Source organism: Temnothorax curvispinosus, unplaced genomic scaffold (genome assembly GCF_003070985.1).
Source record: "Temnothorax curvispinosus isolate PA1 unplaced genomic scaffold, ASM307098v1 QBEX01010285.1, whole genome shotgun sequence".
NCBI classification, from domain to species: Eukaryota; Metazoa; Arthropoda; class Insecta; order Hymenoptera; family Formicidae; genus Temnothorax; species Temnothorax curvispinosus.
The window spans coordinates 745,374-764,964 of NW_020220065.1; the positions used below are offsets into that span (position 1 = coordinate 745,374).

At 43.0% G+C, this 19,591-nt stretch overlaps 1 long non-coding RNA gene across 1 annotated transcript in view; it reads right to left on the reverse strand.

Moving 5' to 3' along the window:
* The window catches only part of LOC112460010, a 74,624-nt gene that overhangs the window by 45,923 nt on the left and 9,110 nt on the right, over positions 1 to 19,591 (reverse strand). The gene's annotated exons all lie outside the window — the stretch shown is intronic.

Consider the following 19,591-nt stretch of genomic DNA (forward strand, 5'->3'; position numbering starts at 1 on the left):
TCCTCGTGCATGCGCGCCATTGGAATCGTATCGCAGCTTAGGCTTCGCCAATTATCATTTAAATGTATTCGCGTTTAGTTGGCTGCAGGCGAGAGACGCGCCAGCCAGCGGCTTCAGAACTTCGAAGAAGGAACGGAAACCGAGGTCGCCTGCGGAGGAGTCTCTCTTCTTGGTCTCATTGGAGAAAAGATTTCGCTTCTCGCTCTTCCCTCGCACGCCGTCTCCCAGTATCTTTCTCATTCGGTCGACATCGTTACGCTGACTTATGAAGACCGTGGAATACGATTCTTATGCGGCCCTCGCTGCCTCTTATTTCATCACTTTGCCTCGCGGGCGACTTTCGTTGCTCGTTCGTACGACGCATGCGTTTATTTGGTGAAACTGCGTATACGATGTAGTAATATCGCGGATTTGTCAGATACAAAATATATGTGTATGCCGCGAATCTGCCGAACGTTAAATTCAGAATCGCAGAATGTTAATGCGAGCCTTCTCGTTCTGTACATTTTTTTTTATCTGATATATAATTTATTGCAAACATCCTAGCAGGTATTATGTAAAATAATAAGTTGCAACATTATAGTGATATCACATGGACTCTTGAAATTATTAAAAAAAAAAAAAATAAAGAACCCTATTCTTTAGTCGACTGCAGTCGCTACCGTAAATTCAAAGCATCTCATCCCGCGCTTTATAATGTGCCGTTTTATAATGAGGTGCACGCACCTCTCGAATGTCTAGCGACTATTTGGTATTTGTTTCTCGTCAGAACTTTGCATGCGACCATGTATGTCCGACCGTCTCGCAGTATGCAAATGCAAAAGTATGTGGGAAGTCTGCAACGTTCTTAGATACCGTGATTATTTGATTCAAGAAGTCAATTTAGAAAAATTTCCTTCCTCCGTTAAATTGAAGATCATTCTACGCGAAATGACGTTCGAAATCTTCATTATTTACGTTAGATATTTCACGGAGATAGGACTTGTCTTAATATCAGCAATATAAATATATGCCTGTAATTAGTTAGACTTTTCAAAGCGATAAGAGTGAAATTGTCGAAGAACGCGATATTCACAACCGCCCCGGATCCTACACGATTTATCGCGCGTTAAGTACCCTCGTAACCCGTTTGCGGTTATAGCAAACGACGACGTCGCGCAGGATTTACGACGATTAATTCAGGTATGCCAAGTCGGTTTCCTGATCGCGTTGATGGCACCTTCGGGGCGCGGTTGCCACGGGTGGCATGGGAAAATCGGGGCCAACTTCAATATTTGACCGTCCGGGAATCCGGGCCGGGTCTTATCGCGGCACCGTAAGCGCGCGGAAACCGCACGGGAGCCGCGCGCGTCGCGCGACGCGCGGGCGAAACGACCCGTGGCGTCCTCGCTCTTTGCTGACTACCGAGATTTACAATGAATTTCCGGTAGGTACAACCTGGAAGGAAGTTTGCTCGCGCCAGACCTGGCTACCGGCTACGGTACACAAACGTTATCGCCGACGTATCGCGCATTCGGATCGCAAACAGCCCTTCCGCCAATGCGAAGACACCGCCTTGAGACCGTCTTGACAATGTTACCGCACGCAATAGAAAGACTACAGTTGTGGCGAACCAACGCGCTTGCTTGGGAAAAATATAATGTGTTCTATGTCGTCCAGTCTTAATGCCAATAATTTACGATTTTTATGATAAACCGTTTACTGATGCTTCAAGAGAGTTACCGTTTGCAACAAATTTATCTATGTGGATAAGACGGCAGAAAGATTCTCGGCAAAAGTCACACAGTATAGAAGAAAATATACATGAAAGCCCGTTAACTATTTCGTTACGATAGTTAATAGTTGCCGCTGCAAGTAGTAAAATAAATTGCAAATTGCGCTAGTAACATTTTACGAGATAAACTTTGTAGCGTATCAGAGTATCGTGTAATACGATTCTTCACACGACACGACGCGTTCGACTCATGCGATCTCGCGAGGCTGTTCGCGACTTGAAGAAATGTCGTGAGAGGTCAACTAAAATGTCAGTCGGTAGGTAGTATCATTGCGGTCGGACGTAGACCGTTATGTTTATTGCAAAAGAGCATCGTCAATAACGCCGTCACTGATGATTTTACAATTTTATTATGCGTGGTAGCGATACTTTACGCAGTTTCTTTTATTCTCGTCCTTGTGCGGCACGGCTTTTTTTTCCTTGGCGAGATTTTTTTCTCCACGCTTACGTAAAGAGACAGAAATATATTCGCGATTATATTATCGCGACACTCAGCTCTATCGACGTCGTTCTCGTCGCCATTTCGGCTGCACGATGCCAGGGAAAGTGAGACGCCGACGAGTTACCGGATAAGTGAATTATTACCGTGGAAATAAAGTAACGACTTCAGGAAACAAATCGATCTATCACTGTCGAATAGCTTAAGATCAGCGTTCGCGCCACACAAGTATTTCTTTCTCCAAAACGAGTTAACTCTGGCCGATACGTGAAAACGTAAAAGTATCAGAAGTATTAAACAGTATATTGGCAAAGTTCATTTTTTTAATATAACCATTACTCTAAATAATACATATACATATATTCTTAGGACACATTTTAATGTACAATAATTCACTCGCGCGTAGTATTATGAGGAATCGCGACAGGAACTAGACGGGCGACGGGACACGTCGTAAACCGAAGAAACGACCTCGTGAGGAGTTGCCCCAGTGTGCGCCGTTTCACCCCCTCGCATGCACAACCATTCGAAAATAAACGGATCGAGTCGAAACAAAAATTACCGTTTAGCTTCATCGCGCGCGAGCTCCGACGCGGAGGCGCGGGAGGTAAGAACGCGTGTCGTCTGCCGACGGAGCGAGCGACGTCTCGAGCTTTTACGAGTCATAAAGGCAGTCGTGCTTCTCGACGGCCCGCTTCCGACGGCTACGTCGACGACCCTCTTCTTCCCATTCTTTCCCTCCCTGCTCAGCCGACTCGCGACCTTACTGTTAGCCGGACTAACTGATATATAATAATGCCACTTTTATTGTACAATAACCCTTAAACGCGGCGCTAAAATGGCTCTTTATGGCATCAAAAATGAAATAGCCCGGTGCGTGTGCCGCGGGCAACGCGGAAAAAGGGAGAGACGGCCGGAAGGCAACGCGGACAGGTGCGCCGGCAATATTCTCCCCCCCCCCGTCTGCCGCCTCTCTTCCCTTCTGTCCTGGAGCGATCATCTCTCCCGAGGGTCAGCTACGCAGCATCATGAAGCGAAAGGAGCATCTTGCTACATCTTACGGAGGAACAAGGAACCGTAAAGTTCTCCGTATTCATCGGCTCACCCGTTATCCACGATGCCATTTTTGCCACGAGCGCACAATTTATGCGATAGCTTCGTTAATACGTAATGAATATTAATTATTTGCCAACGACGACGACGACGACAGCGACGGCGGCGGCGGCGGCAGCCGCAGGCGGGGTGCAACCCCCGGTATATTGTAATTTGTAATCTGCCTGAGCAAAAGTGCGTATCCACGGCGACTGGCCACGGGTGCGTGCTCTTTGCATCGATATGAAGTATCGCTTCGTTATACGCCGCGTAATAAACTGGCGTGCGGAAGGCCGATAGTGGCAATGAAAAATTTTCGAGCGAGAGGAAAGGGCGCACGAGGAGAGAACGAAAAACCGCTCGATATGCTCTTAGATGCGATAATATTTCTTGCGCTGTCGTATAGACGTCGCGAAACTAATGCGTTTTGAAATTTTTTACTTTAGGCCATTTCGAAAATCTACGTTAAAAATATATACGGCTACTCTTTTTTTGTCTCTCTTCTCGACTTCTCAATGTGACAATCGGTAATAATCGCAATCTTTACTTTCCATTTCTATAGATTTCTCATAACAGTTGAAAAAATACAGCACAAAAAATGTGGTTATTTTATCAGTTAAAACTTAAGAGTTGGATGAATTGGCGTATGGATGAATCAGTGATGCAGACTCTTCTTTTTGCGTTCTTCTTGTTGCACGCGGTTCGTGTCCCTGAAGGCAGAAACGCGCGGCGTAAATAATTAAAAATCAAGAAGGCGTAGAACGCCCAAGTCCCATTCTTGATGTAGACAGCCGGTTCCAACAATTAAATCGTTAGTAGCTATTAGGACGAGACGCGTCTTCACGGTCCCTATCGTCTTTGGCTGTTCATCTCCACTTTCGCCCCGGCTCCGATCGTCGCCCGCCCTTCTCTTTTGCTTTGGATGCCTTGGAACACCCTCATGCAGATGACGTATTCCGAATCATGGGCGTCGAAACCAATCCGTATACAAAGGAGAAATTTATGATGAAAAGACGAATTAATTTGAAAGTCACGAGAAAGCCACGAATTCAGAATTTAATCAAGCGATTATTCAGAAAGATCGAGATGGATATTGTGACAAAAAATTTTAAGAAATTTTTGAGATTCTGTATATTAAACTGCATTAAAAAAAGTATGTTAAATATCATTGGTTCAAAATCGTTAACAATAGAAGAACACTACAATCATTATTGAGAGATATATAACAATATTAGACAGAATAATCGAAGTTTGTGTGTTTTTGATAATTTTATTGTAACTTTGTATATAAATTCACAGATTTCTCAGTACGTAGATTTTAACACTTCTGAAAGAATCGCTTGGCAAACTCGCGGCGCCAATGCGCGCGCTTCTTAATACTAATCATCAAACTGTGCGAACGGAAGACACAGAAGATGCGGAAAAAAGATGGAGGAAGAAGAACAAGAAGAAGAGGATTAAGAAGATCAAGAGGAGGTAGAAAATGGATATAGAGGAGGAGGGAAGAGCAACAACAACGGCAGCGCAGAGGCCAGCAGTTGGTGCACGGCTGTATTTTAATTATACCACAGGCTGCGAGAACCTCGTCCAATCTCGTTGTTTCTCTCTTTCTCTTTTCCTCTCTTTTGCTCGAGCCGCGGCGCACCACCGAAATGCGAAGAAATAAAAACAGGCGGAGAACAGACGGGACGGCCCACCGCTTCAGCCCTCTGAACCGTGTCCGTTGGCTTCAGCATCGGTTCGCTCAAACTCCTGATCGTTTCTCTCTTCGTTCCTCCCTGCCTTCGTTTCCTCTCTCCATCGTGTTTTCTGCTAGTTTTCTCTTACTTCGATTCACTTCCTCCGCGAGAGACCGTCTAGTTTTATACTCGACATTTAGTCAGCTTGCTTTTATAATTGATGTACTTCGACTCTTTGCTCTCTGACTGTTAGATTACGGAATATTCTACCGCAAAATAGAATATATTCCACTTTTGCGATTATTCTTAAGAAAATTGTCCTGAAAATATTGCGTGTTCTCAAAATTCATTAATAAGTACCGTGAAGCATATTAAAAGTTCTAATATACTCTTTTAATTATCTACATAGTTGTCATTTAATATCAAAACCCGTTACTATTACGCTTCTGTCTAGGTATTGCCTTTACTCATATTATTATCCATTTAACAATATCCATAAACAGTCTAAATTTTTAATTATATATTTAATGAATACTAACTTGAGAAAGACAGAGAGATCTAATGAAGATATAGACATACATATCACTCATATTTGTGTTGGTAAGGTTATATCAGCAATTGCATGTTTCATCTACTATTCTGTACACGATAGAATGTAGTGCAGTCACTGCGTTATCCTGGTCGATCGTCACTCGTATGAAATAATTAGACGCGGAGATTGAATGGTGGAATCTACGGTATAACACCGCAATGGCTCGCCGTCTATTTCCACAGCAGTAAAGCGTATACAGTCTCCATTAGCACCGATTAGCTTCTTCTATGCCCAAATTTGTCCCGCCTGTCACTTTCGGTCTCGCCATTCACGAAACTACATCAGAGTAGCTTGTCACGACCATCCTCTTGCGGATGTCGAATATTTCGCGATAATTCAAGGAAACAATTTCATTTCCGCCCACGTTGACTCATTCTTCACATCCGCTTCGGAAATTTTTGGGTCATATAACAAACCGTATGCGTATTCGATAAAGTAATTTTGTCGGTGTTAATCTCAATACCTGTTCTTAACGCAATGTAAAAAAAACATCGTTTTTACACGAAATATGACAATTCGCAAATTTCATTACCTCTAATTATTCCTTATTATAGCAATTAAGAGTCAATGACAACGCATACTGATACAGAGAGAGATTATTATACATAGATATCGAAACACGTGATTATTTAATCAGGTTGATTATCTAATTATAAATTTATATCGCATCTCTCTCATTAACGTGTGAGGAACGTCTTCAAATAATTGGGCCCCCATGTATACTTCGTATCGCTGCTACATGTACCTATCACGCGATTTTAATAACCGTATACTTCGGCACGCACATCTTCTGACTTCCATCGCGTATCCCATAATTATTAAATTACAACACGTGTAACGTTACCACCGCAAACGATAAACGAATAAGGCGAAAAACACGGGGAAGTGTATAATAAAACAAGCTTCGCTAAGTCTTGCTTCAAAAAACATTTTGATATTTAGACAATAGACGTAAAATATAAAATCCTTCATACTTAAAATGCTCATATAAATAAGCAAGTTAATCCTCGTATCAAATGGTAAATTGATTTACAATTGAGATCGTTATAAATAAACGTACATGTGCAAATATTAATTATTAGTTTTAATGTTCTATCTGGAAATAGCATGACTTCAAGTTTTTTCCTCGGTTTGATACTACATCGTCGTAACATTCAGAAGCGAAAGGTGTTACACGACATACCTGATCCGTTCGATCTCGATTACATACCGTTCTACACGACCCAGGCGTGATTTATCGTTTTGTCATGGCGCAGTTTGATACCGCGCGATCGAAATCTGGACTGGGGATATCCTCACTCCTTGCCTATATCCACCTTTAGGCATTCACGAAAGAGGGATAAATCTTCGCCGTGAGTTATAGCACGGCGCGTAAGTACGTGTGCGCGCATAAACGTACTCGATGTGCACGCGCGTGTACCGAGCGCGTCCGTGTTGTGCGCGGCGCGGATATTATTTCACATAGTCCCCGCGAGTGATGCGCTCATTATTATTCCGTTTTAACATCGAATCGCGTCATGTTTAGTGCCTAATTTGGCGTCGCATGTGCCCCCGTATCCCACGACCGTCTGTTTCTACTTTCATAGACAGTTCTATCCGCGTTGCGACGCTTTAATCCGCGGAACGAGCTCATTTTGGATAAACTCCTCGTTTAAGTGAAACTCCAACTCTCGAATGGGTCTCTCAAGTCCTTATCCCCTGTTCTGTACCGTTAACCCGAGGCATACGCTGTTTTAAGGACGAGATCAATGAAAAATGATTACCGCGTTTAAATCAAAATATATGATTAATAGCCCGCTTTTTTTATCAACTTTATTCGGTGTAATTTATTTTACGAGACGAGCTAAATAAGTAAATTCTTTAGAAATGGAAATTTAACTTTCTAATAAACTTGGGATGCAAGTGCCAAACAATCTTATTGACAAATTGTACGTATATAAAATATGTATGTGCTTTCAAATATAAAATTGTCATTTCTTTGAGACATACGTTATAAGAAATGAGATAATAAAAATGAAACGGTAAATGCAGATAACGCACATTCAATAATTTTCCGGCTGCTTTCTGATTTGAAGTTGTCGCGTGTCCGTTTAGAGAACCTTTTCAGGATGTCACTGTCGCACGTCGTCGGGCTCTCCTTACAACATTCCTACGGCGCGGTCGACATCAATCTCGTCATTAGTCTTCCCGTTCCTCCAATCCACCCCCGCCCCGGACTGTCTTGCTAGACTCACGGTAAAGTTATTGATAATTTGTCATACAGTCTCCAACCGCGAGCGAGCCATCCTTCATCCATTTTGACCGCGAGCAAACCGTTATACGTAATCCGCATCATCACACAGACTGGCGCACTTTTTAGTCACTCGTCGTTGAACGGAAGATCAATCGATTGTTTACGCTCGTTTTTTTTTACTGACACTAAGATATGTAAAATTATTCGTAGAAAAAAAAGGAAAGGGCTGTCGTACGCATTGTACCTAGTAGATGAAGCTATCAAATATTCATAGTCCACACAAAAGTATGAACACATCGATAATATACTTTTATTGTTGCATAATGACTATGTATTTCTTCACAAAATGATAATTCCTGCAATTATCGCATTACGGTGCGTTTATTGTGCGTCTGCGTCTCTAATTAAATCCCCCTAATATAAAATTTTCGAAAACAATGCCCTTCATTTGCTGCCTGTTAATTAGCGATATTGACCATTTTTCGGTGAAAAGCTTTCGGATCGAGAATACCAGAGAAAAGAGAGAAAAGGAACAGCAGGCGAACGAACGAACGCGAGAAGGCCTCGGAAACGCCCTCTCCGCCCTGAGACGCCTCCTGTCCGTCAAGCCGTCATCCCCCTACTTCTCATTCTATTTCCCGCCGCGACCCCGACGACTTTCGTTTCGCTTCCCTTTTTGCTTCCCAATGCAACCACCTACCTGGTACATAATTATAATCGACGAAACACCCCGATGTTAGATATCCCTTGGCCGCCGCCGCCGTTCTTTGCTACGATCGTGTTTCTAAATGCAACCGAATCGTATGTAATTACGGGGAACGAGAAAGTGGAACAAGTCTCCGAAATCGTAACCATGCATAAACCCTTCAGATGGAAATCTTGTGAATTTGGAGAAGACTTCTTTTAAACGAAGTCTTATAGTATCTTGGATAATCATCAATTTGAAGGATATGTTATGATCATTTACATTCAATTTCTTAATAAATCACAAAGAAAAATTATCTACTAAAAATATATATGTATGTAGTGAAAATTAATCATTTAAATAGTGCGTGGCAAAAGCCAGAGGACGCTTTATCAATAATTGTTACCGATGCGCTCACCTCTTTCTAGAGGCATCGCGGTCTTTTGCCGGCAGAAAATTTGTTCTGTCACGTGAACTTCCATTATCGCGATTAAACTCTCGAAACGTTCGTGGCCGATAGTAAAGCTGCAATTTTGTGGCGCACAGCTGGGATCTGTTCACCGACCGACTGCTCGTGCCAGCGTCAGCTTTCTCTCTCTGCCGCGCGCTTCGCCTTTTCTCTCGTTCTCTAACTCTTAATACCTAGGTGTGGAAATGACTTGTGGGATCGGATGGTAGCGCGGAATGGCAGAAAAGTGGTACTTTCAAACCGATACCCTAAATCACGAAATCGAAGGAGGGCTCGCAGGATGCATTCGAACCTGTCAGTTCAGCGAAACAGTTTTCTTCCTCTTTTTTTTTCGAGCACTCGCTCGTCCATCTGTTCCGAACTGAAGACCGTAAAAAGAGATTCGCGGTCAATCGATAATGCATAACTCAATTTTTGTGATACATATTTCGGTACATATATTTATTACAATTATTTAAGCTTAGTCTGTTTCTGTTGTATTGTTTATGATCTGGTTTGTTATTCCTTACTTTCGGAACACGTCTTATTGTAATTGGCATTTATCATTGTGACTTTGAATATGGCACGGAATCGAGCCAGTGGAGAAAATAGACAGTCCTTTTTTCTTCGAAATTTGCGTGGCGACTCTTAGAAACTTGTTATTTTATTCTTTTGACGCACTTAACATTTAAGTTCTCACGATATACTTGCGATATGTCTCCCACTTTTTCATAATTTATATCTGACATACTTATATTGACATTTTATTCGTTCTAGCGTGGCGTTCGCATGATGTGGTTCGGGCGCGACGTCTTGCGACGCATGATTTATTGTTGCGTAATTATGTATAATCTCACTTGAGAAGGACCCAATCGGGGTAGAAACGTTGTGAGACGAATAAATAGAAATTGGCCAGTTGGGTCGCTTAATCTCGATTATTTTTATCTACGCACTGGCGGATCCAATAATTTATTCCATTGTTTTTAGAATCTAGACTTCCGCGAGGAATAGATTTAAAAACCAATACCGAGGGTAGAAATCAGTCAGATATTTTAGGAAAAACTGGTTTCGCCGACAATTGAAATGTCACAAATCTAGACTCGAAAGCGACGCAAAACGCTCGATGACCGGAACAGTTTCTTTATTATTCTTATTTTTATTAGTATCTGTAGTTCATATTACTAGTATTATTAGAAACGGCATATCTTTTTCTTTAGGTCTTTGAGTGACAAATGTTTACGACAAATGTGCGAAGCGATGTCGATTATTACGAATCAGAATAAAACTAAAAATGATTATTGAGAAGCGTGTAATGCAATTAGGATCAACTGACGCGTACGGACATCGCGTTGTTAATGACGTTGCAGTTAAGTCGTCTACAAATAGGCGTATCGACAAGACAGTCCGAATGTAAATCTAGTGATACACGCACATCCCAGTACATCAAAACGTCGGAATTTGGATGAGCCAAATAAAATTATTGCACGGCGAAATTATACTTTGATACACCCAGCAGATGCGACGTGATTGATTATAAACAGATGGATATGGTTCGCGTAACATGACATTTCCGTCCTCGATTGTCGATACGCTTGCGCGAGTATTTGCTCGTAGGATATGATAGCTTTATTTAAAGATGTGACGAAAATGAGTGTCCACGCAATATCCTGTTCATATAGACAAATTTAATAATACCGCAAGCAAAACCTGCAGTGCTGAATATTAGATGCGTTATAAGTAACAGCATCCTTTTTGCCTTTCTACCCTTCCTATTCTTGAAATCTATCTTGAAATATGATATGACAAAATTGAGAAATTATTCGTATCTCAAATCTACCGATTCAATCATCAGAAAAGAGTTTCGAACAGAATGTTGAATGTTAATATAAACGTGCTTAATTGTACAAATATTTGTTTGTAAGTAACACTATATTAAAAGAATTGTATTTCTTACGAAATCAAAATTCTTATAAAATATCAGATTAAATCAATAATGTTTCAATAACGATTGATGTACATAAACGTGACTAAGAATTTCGGAAAATCTACTACGACTGTGACGTGGCAGAAACGACGGGTAACGATCTGTATCCCGCGCGTATGATCGCATCGTCTCCGTGGAGAACGTTGGAGAAAAAAGAGAGCATCGAGAGAGGGATCGGTTTCTTTCCGACGCGGGGTAGCGTATGATCAGGTCGCTCGATGGTCGGCGGGGTGATCAAAGATCTCGAGCTGCGTCCTTACAAACTAGAAAAGGAGCAAAAGTGCAAGGAGAAGAGGAAAAGGATACAAAGGATACGTGCTCTTACTCACTCTTCTATCTCTCTCTCTCTCTCTCTCTCTCTCTCTCTCTCTCTCTCTCTCCCTCCCTCTCGCTTATATTCTCTCGGTTCAGTAAGAGAAGATCAGAAGAGAAAACGAGAGAGGAGGAGAAAAAGAGAGAAAGCCGACGATCTAGTCGGAGGGTGAGGCGACAACCCGTGACCAATCTGACACTAAATCAACTGACGTGCGCTTGACTGCACGGGCGCACAAACGTGCGCCGATGCATACGAGCACTCGCGCGCGCGCGCGCGCTCTCGATCCGAAGCTACTCACTTGTAATATGTATAACATTATGTATGCGATGCTCTTTCCTCTCGAATATTCTCGCTGGCGGAACCTGTACGTGGACCCGCTAAATAAATTGGCTCGCGCTGCCTCAGGAGACGAGGATTCGCCTATCGCCGAAAAAAAGAGAGAAAGACAGAATATGAGAGAGAGAGAGAGAGAGAGAGAGAGAGAAAAGGAAAGAAAAGGAACGAAGCCTCCCGCGGAATGCAACGAGCGAAAAATTCATTCCCGCGTGATTACTCGACGTAATTGCCGCGCGACGATGAAGTTAGGGGATGACTAAAGTTGCAAAACGCAAATAATTCACTCATAATCCGCCTCGCAGTTTTTCAGACTTACAAGTCGTACATTTGTTACTCGATCAGTTTCGTCATCTTCCGAATATCCCGGATAAAATCGCGGAGCATGCGACTAATAAAGCAGTATGTATACAAATGTTCACGAGTCGCCGGGATAAGCAGTAAGACGTGCCCGTTTTATTATTCATCCCGCGATTGCACGCTCGCGATATGCGCGGAATATTATGCTTGAAGCTTAAACGCGCCTTAGCGACAGATCCTCCCGATTAACAATCTACTGTTACATTTATTGTCGATCATCTATATTATAGAGACGTATCACTTGATAAAGTTGAAATAAAAAATCGATACATGTTCCGGAATAAGATATTTAAGATCGATGTAAGAGTTTGTTGAGCTCACATGTCTAACAAAGTTATATGATTAATGACACAGAGCATTTACCGTTGTTCGTAACACATAAATTCATATTCAATAACTTCACGTGTTAAATTATTCATTTTCTTTTACAAAAATCACGTACGAAAATACACCATATATTACGCACGCGATTTTTTAACAAGTGCCAAACTAGCGAATCTCTCTCTCTCTCTCTCTCTCTCTCTCTCTCTCTCTCTCTCTCTCTTTCACTCTCTTTCTCGTGTTGGTTGGTGTTTTCGCTTTCTCGGCAGGTTTCGTCTGCGTGGTTGCAGTGGCACGATTTTATCTACAAATTCCGTAACTCGATAAACAACGTTGGAGGATGTCGCGGTGGACCCTGTCTATTTCTTCCCTTTGAGACTCGAGCCTCGGAAGCGCCGCGTCTCGTAAAGATCCCTCTTTATTGCCTCCCTTCTCGTTTCCAGTCTACTTTTATAATTTCCTTTTTGAAAAATCCAGCGTAAAATAGTGCCGCGCCGCGCTTCCCTCGCTCTCTCTTTCTCTCTTCTCTCTTAACCCTTTTTTTCCCATTTTTCACTTTCTTCATTTCTCGCTCCCCCGATCCGCATTGCCATTCGCTGCTCCGGCGTGCAAAAGGATGAGAAGCGAAAAGAAACAGCCATTATGCTGCTCCTCATTCGGATTCGGTATTCCATTGAGAAACCTCGGACGGGAAGGCAACAATATTGTATGTATATTAAGGAACCGCGATTCGTGAGCATTATATATAGAAATCATTGGGACGCTGATCCAAATTTACCGCGATCAATACACAGTGCCGCGTATCGGTCCACGTAGACTGCGTCAAAGACGGGAAAAGAAAAAAAATCCGCGTGCGATTTCACATCCGCGCAGCTTTGTCGTTAATCCAGATCTACCGCGATATTATCGTACGCGCCGATTTTGCCGATTTTAAATACCCGCCTTCCCGTGCTGCTCGCAGCATCGAGTTAACGAGCTGAACGAGCAAGGATTAACGACGGTTTCGAGATAAATCTCGCTCGATCGTTTAATATAAACGTTTCCGCTTAGGATTTCGGATTTTCCCCCGAGGAATCTCATTGAGTGTGACTCTCCGGACGCCTCGTTTCTGTCACGTCTTATACCCTCCGCGCTATACGAGCCGGGTCGTTGATCCAATTCGCAATCGCGATACACGGCGCGTGTCTAAATCTGCATAGTCATCGGCGACGTGAATTCACTCGCATTATGCATTAACTATGCAAATGCCAGTCAACCGTAACAAGCAAGGAACCGCGCGGTGTATCCTGACACACTTCCTGCCGGTAGGTACCTCGTCTGGAAATATCCACCCGTCCCATCCGCGCAACGCAGAGGCACGCTCGGAAATAAACCAGCTCTCGTAATTTTCTCGACAACGCGCCGCGTTGTAGAATTTCGATGAAATTAAAGAGGACAGAATTTCTAATTTCGGGATAACCGTAGCGCGAACAGCGGCAGCGAAAAAGGAGCCCGTTGGCTCAGGATTCTCCCGGGCGTCTCCTCCTAGAGACGAGAGAGAGGCTCTCCGACCGGCAGGTCCGGGCTGGTCCCACGATTTCTAGGCCGGAATCTTTTCTCGTAAAATCGCCGAAAGGAAGATTCTTTTAATTGGCATAGGGAATCGAATGCCGAGGAAGGCAGAGCGAGACAGAGGTCAGGGAGAGGGGTGGAGACACACACCGAAAATGATCATCGTCGCCGCGGTACCGATGAAATCGACGATCCGTGAATCCGGACTTCGATATTTCATATTTACGACGACGTGGCGAACATAACTTCTCTTCGGGACCTAGCGGCGCGGGATGCGATACCGGCGGATACGAGAGGACGAGTTTCTTCGAGAGCTTTAATAACCTTCGCTTCATCGTTCTCGGACTCGTATCGAGGGGATTATATTCCGTGGATTAACATATTGACGCGGTCTTTGTGAGGCCCGAGCCAGGCCGGTCGAGAGAGAAAAGAAAAAAGGAAAACAAGTTAAGAACCGAGTTACTAAATCACTTGCCGCCCCAACGTAGTCGTTCCCGAACAGAAATTATTGTTACTACCGGTAACCTCCATTCTATTCGAAATAATTGACAATCTCCTATCGCAGTACCTCACCAAACCACCTTGCGGAATTTGGAATTTACGGAAGCCTCATTATATGGACTCAAGATCATCTCTACACCTCGCAATAGTACTGAATAAGCGTGATTGCGAGGCTCGCGGTATTCGTTGTCCCCGTCGGACTTTACGAGTTCATTACCTTTTTATAGATCATATAAATTTCTTAATTTGCAACCATCTCGTCTTTGATCGAAAACTACTATTATCCAAGTTTTTAAACAAGTTTGTTTCTAAAGAACCTAAAAAGAAAATTTGTATCGCTGCAAATTGTTTAAAAAAAGATGACAACACAATAATAATCGACAAATTCTCACGATTCACATGTCGTGCATACTGCGTAATAAAAACTCGTTGAAAAATTGAAGTTACACTCGACACTTGTATCATATCGGTGAATAGAGGAGGCAGCAGCGTGTGTATGGTCGAAGAGCAAGACGAAAAATGTGCGTGAAACATCGTGATAAATGATAGGACGTACCGGGTCGGCCCTAGACCCGAAGACCCAGAGACCCACTCGCTACACCGCACCGCCGCGGAGGAACGGATAAAGGACCTCGTTGCCTTGTCTCGGCGCATATTAATGGACAAACATAATCGCCGCATCTCAGCAGGAGCCGCCAGCTGAAATATCCGCTCGTCGTTGCCCGTTGCTGCCTCCTCTGCCGTGGCTTCGGCTCGCCGCCGCAGTTCTCTGCACGATGCCAGGAAGCGACGTTCCTCGACGCGGACGTACGTTGAAGAGAGCATTTCCCTTGCTGAAATCCCGGAAAGACGGAAGGACGAACGTATTTTCACGTGCGCGGGAAGAATGAGTGTGCAAGTTTCTTCGAAGAAGTGAAAGGTGTTGTGGAAGAAACGACTTCGAATAACTTTATCGATTCAGACAAGCAGTGTCGTTGCGAGTAAAAGTTCAGGAAGGTGTTGTATAAAACCTAAAGAAATAACAATTTATCTCTGTAAGTGACAGTGAAAACATTTCTGTCTGATGTTAAAACACGTGCGAGATAACGCAACAATTTTGGAAAAAACTTTATGTGCATTAAAAATATTAAAACTGCATATTGCAGGAAAAAATAATTAGATTTATATCAGTTTCGAAGTATATAAACTCACGATTTAGAAAAATCGACCAGCATTTATAAATATCTACATTTTATACCTCTTCCGAATCAAATTTCTTTTATCATTTGCGACGTAAAGCAAGTGCGCGACTAAAATCTGCATACTAATTAATATTTTTTCATAATATTACACTTCGAATATTTATTATGTGACATATTTGGTTAACTATAAATCGCTATATCATTCATCTTAAATGCATTTTTTTATTCTACACGCTAAGTAACGCGATATTAACTTTTGTTATATACGCAATACAATTTTGAAAAAAGTTTATAAAATTTGCTAATTGTTAATCGTATGTAAGAGTATTTGTCTTAAGCTTAACGAGACGTACCCCGTATTTCCGTCTCATTGAGACCTAGATCTGCCTGAAGAGAAAAAAATTGGATAAACAATTCCTTCGCTTAGCTGTCGGAATTGCACGCGGCACCGATTTCCCGCTCACCTCCATGATCCCCCTCGTGCGTCACGATAACGCACGACATCACGGCAAGTGCCGTTTGATTACGCCGTCCGCTATCAGCCGCTATAAAGTCGATGGAAGGCGGGCGTTAAAGCCGCCTCTCTCGGGCCCGCCTCTACCTCCCGTGCAGGCTCCCCACCGTTTCGTTTCACCGTCTCTCACCGTCTCTCACCGGGAGACGCTACCAGACCCGCCGCAGGCCATGAGGCTGGTGGCCGAGCGAGCCGAGCCGAGCGTCTGGCGAACGCTCGCAAACCACGGCCAAAGTAGGCAGACACGGTGCGCCATACTAGCACCGTGTCGGAGACGAGCCTATATATTTCTCTTTCCGTCTTTCCGTTTTCTCTACCTTCGCCTTCTCTCGCTCCGTTCGGCTGTCCGCTATTCCCCATCTCGCTTTCACATCAAAGTGCACCGTGTCAGTTCGTCTTTGTCCCCTTGCCACGAAACAGCTTTTGAATGCGCGCACGAGCGTGTCGCGTAATCGTGATCACGTGTGTGTTATGCACGCGTGTGTGCGCGCGCGCGGGACCGCGCGCGAATGCGTGGCCCGCGTGCGTGAGTACGTGTGCACGTCCAGGGGTTTAATGGGCCCAGCTAATGACTATTGGCCAGCAGACCTGGGCGGGACCACGGAGAACTCGCGCGATGCGCAGACTTATATATGCCTGTGTGCATGAGAGGCATGATCCCTTTGCATTAGCTGTTCCTTCACATCGACTGGCAAACCGCTGGTTAAAGTATTTTGGGCTTTGGTTTTTGTATCAATAAGAAATTGGAGGCGAATCGGGAAGCAAAACGAAATATCGTAAAACATAGGACTTTTATTTCGGTGAAGAACGTGTGATTCGTTCGCTCGGTATCATCTAAATTTATGTGTGCTTAACGAAAATGCCAAAAATAAAACTTATTTTACAAGTTTGAAACCGTGAACTTTCCAATTTGTGAAGTTAAAATAGTCATTTTTAAACACTTCAAGAGAGGCGGTTATCTAAAGTTAGCCATGTCACATATATTCGATTAAACTTTTACAAGTATCGCTTTACGCAGCGAGATAGATTAAATCCGGTTATGTAACGTTAATTATAACTTGATAATTATGTCCAATGCATACTGGAATTAAAATCTAATTCAAACATGACGAGACATATATAATTAATACGATATATTTATATGCACACATATATTAAGGCGCACAGAGAGCCTGTTTAAGAATGTTTAACTCTCGACTGTCAGGACAGTCGTACGAATAGCCATTTTAACGTCATCGACGGACATGGTTCTGCTGCAAGGGACGAGCCGAAGGGTCGCGACGGTGGTTCTTGAGGAGCACTACCTTCCACGGTGTGTCGGGTCTTTTACCACGTGATTTACATAGAATGGTTGTCCCGTCGGCGCATACATCGGCAGCGCTTAGCGAGGCAAACCTGGAGAAGGAAGAGAGAGAGAGGAACGACGTGTCTATACTCGCGAGCTCGTACGTCAGTAATGCGGAGCAGACGCGGAGCAGACGCTGAAAACATCCATCACGCTCGCGGGGCCCTATCTCGTCCTGTGGATCTCCGCTTCATAATTACATTCTCGCCAGCTCCGAGCGAACGGAGACCAGGATACCGCCGCGCCATATCTCGAGATGCGTTCAGCTACCCCGCCCGAGATCGCAACGGTGTGTACGCGCCAGGCAATTAAACGGAAAAATGCGACGTACGTGCGAGCGCGTTTCTCGCTCTGATGATGTACGCGAATTCGCGAATAAGTGGAGCGCCACCGTGCCTCGTTACGCAAAGACGTGCAGAGTGTATTTCTTATAAATAATTGTTAACGATGATTGTAAAATTATTATAACGCATGTATCTGAGTGAGAGTATATACACAATTTTGTACGAAAATATGAAATGCCACGCGGAGCACGCGCATATGAACACGGTGTAATTAAGCAAAAGAATGGAGTAGACGTGCAGTCGCTTACTTTCCTCGGAAGATGCATCTACGGCGTGGACTAACATTTCTGGGTACATAGAAAAGAGAGGCTGTATAACGCGCTTGATGAGAAACGCGACCTGCCGTGTCTGTTAATTAAGTTATTTATATTGGACTTTAATTAGTTTCTGCGAGGGATGAGATGCTTTGTATACATCTCCAACATAAAAAAGCTTCCCTATGATGTGTAAAATTTTGCCTGTTTTCTGTTTACATTGTTTGGTTTTACAACGTTACCCTTTGAAGCACTTGTTAGACGTAATACAATCTAATAAACGTGGTAAATACGAGATATTCATATTAATTTAAATATTTATTAGCAGTTTTTATTAGCAGTTTTTATTCGAAAAAATCACTTATATGCGGAAGATTGTGCGATTCTACTAGATCGTAATCGAATAACAATTTATTATGTTAAAGGTATATCGAACGTCATCAGATAATCACAGTTGCGGCGTATTTTTAAGATAAACTATTTATCTCCCATTATTATGCAAAATGTTACTGCAAACGCAGCTAATCAATTAATGATACTGCGTCAATAATTACTCGGCAATATGCGTAATGATGTAGTTGCAGGCACTGATTGTCGACTACTAAATAATTGAAATGAAATATCGTTTATTATCTATTTCATTAAAATTTCGATAATTCGAAAAAATGAAGAAATTTGTTCGGAATTACATGCATATCTCATCTATCTTACAAAGGAGAAAGTATAGGAAGAAAGTGAAATCATTAATTCTAAAAATATCAATATTCAATATTCTGCTACATTTACAAATATAATTTGCTGATTTCATCAACGACGTTTTAACTTTAATTATAATCTAACTGATCATTTACTTTTTTTCCAAGATTTTTTCAAGAAGAAGGAAGAAGAAAAAAAGACAGATGAACAGTTAAATTATGGTGGAAGATAGCCGACGTTAATGCGGCTGCCTATAAACGCGGTATGAAATTCACCTGAACTAACAAGAAACATTCGAACTAGTGACAAGTTGTATCAAGCGGCATGGTGTCTCCCTAATTTCTGCTCGTATAAAATAATCAGCGGCACTGTCGTACTTTTTTCCTTGGTAACTTCAGGGCAGCAGCAGCAGCTGCTTCCAAGACAAAAAGGTCAATGCGAGGCGGCCGCGGGCGAAGAAGCCGATTAAACTTTCAGGGGTATGTGACAATGGCTAGAGAACGAGGGCGGCAGGTGCCTCACTCATCTAATATTAACATCACCGATCGATAGCACCCGGGAGAGAACGAGAAAGGACGAGAGGATCGAGCCCTGCGGCCGCGTGGGTGGAGACAATAATCGGCCGGATAACTCGTTTGTCTTCTCGCGCTCAGTTGTTCGTTAGGGACTGTCTATCGCAAATATCGTGCGAGCACGAACGTATTTACTGATGTCTCCCAGCGAAATGGAATCGTGAGTTTGAATCCGCCGCGGCTAAATGGGAAAGTGGATAATGACGACCGCGGGTGGCGACGGGAGCGATGGAGGAATTCGTTATTTATCCTCTTCTCCCGCTTGAGAGAAATCGATCTGCGACCAGTAAATCACAACCCAACGTCTCGATTCTGGCAGTGGTCACTTTCGTGTATACATATGTATGATAAAGAAGTTAAATATATTTTTAATAATT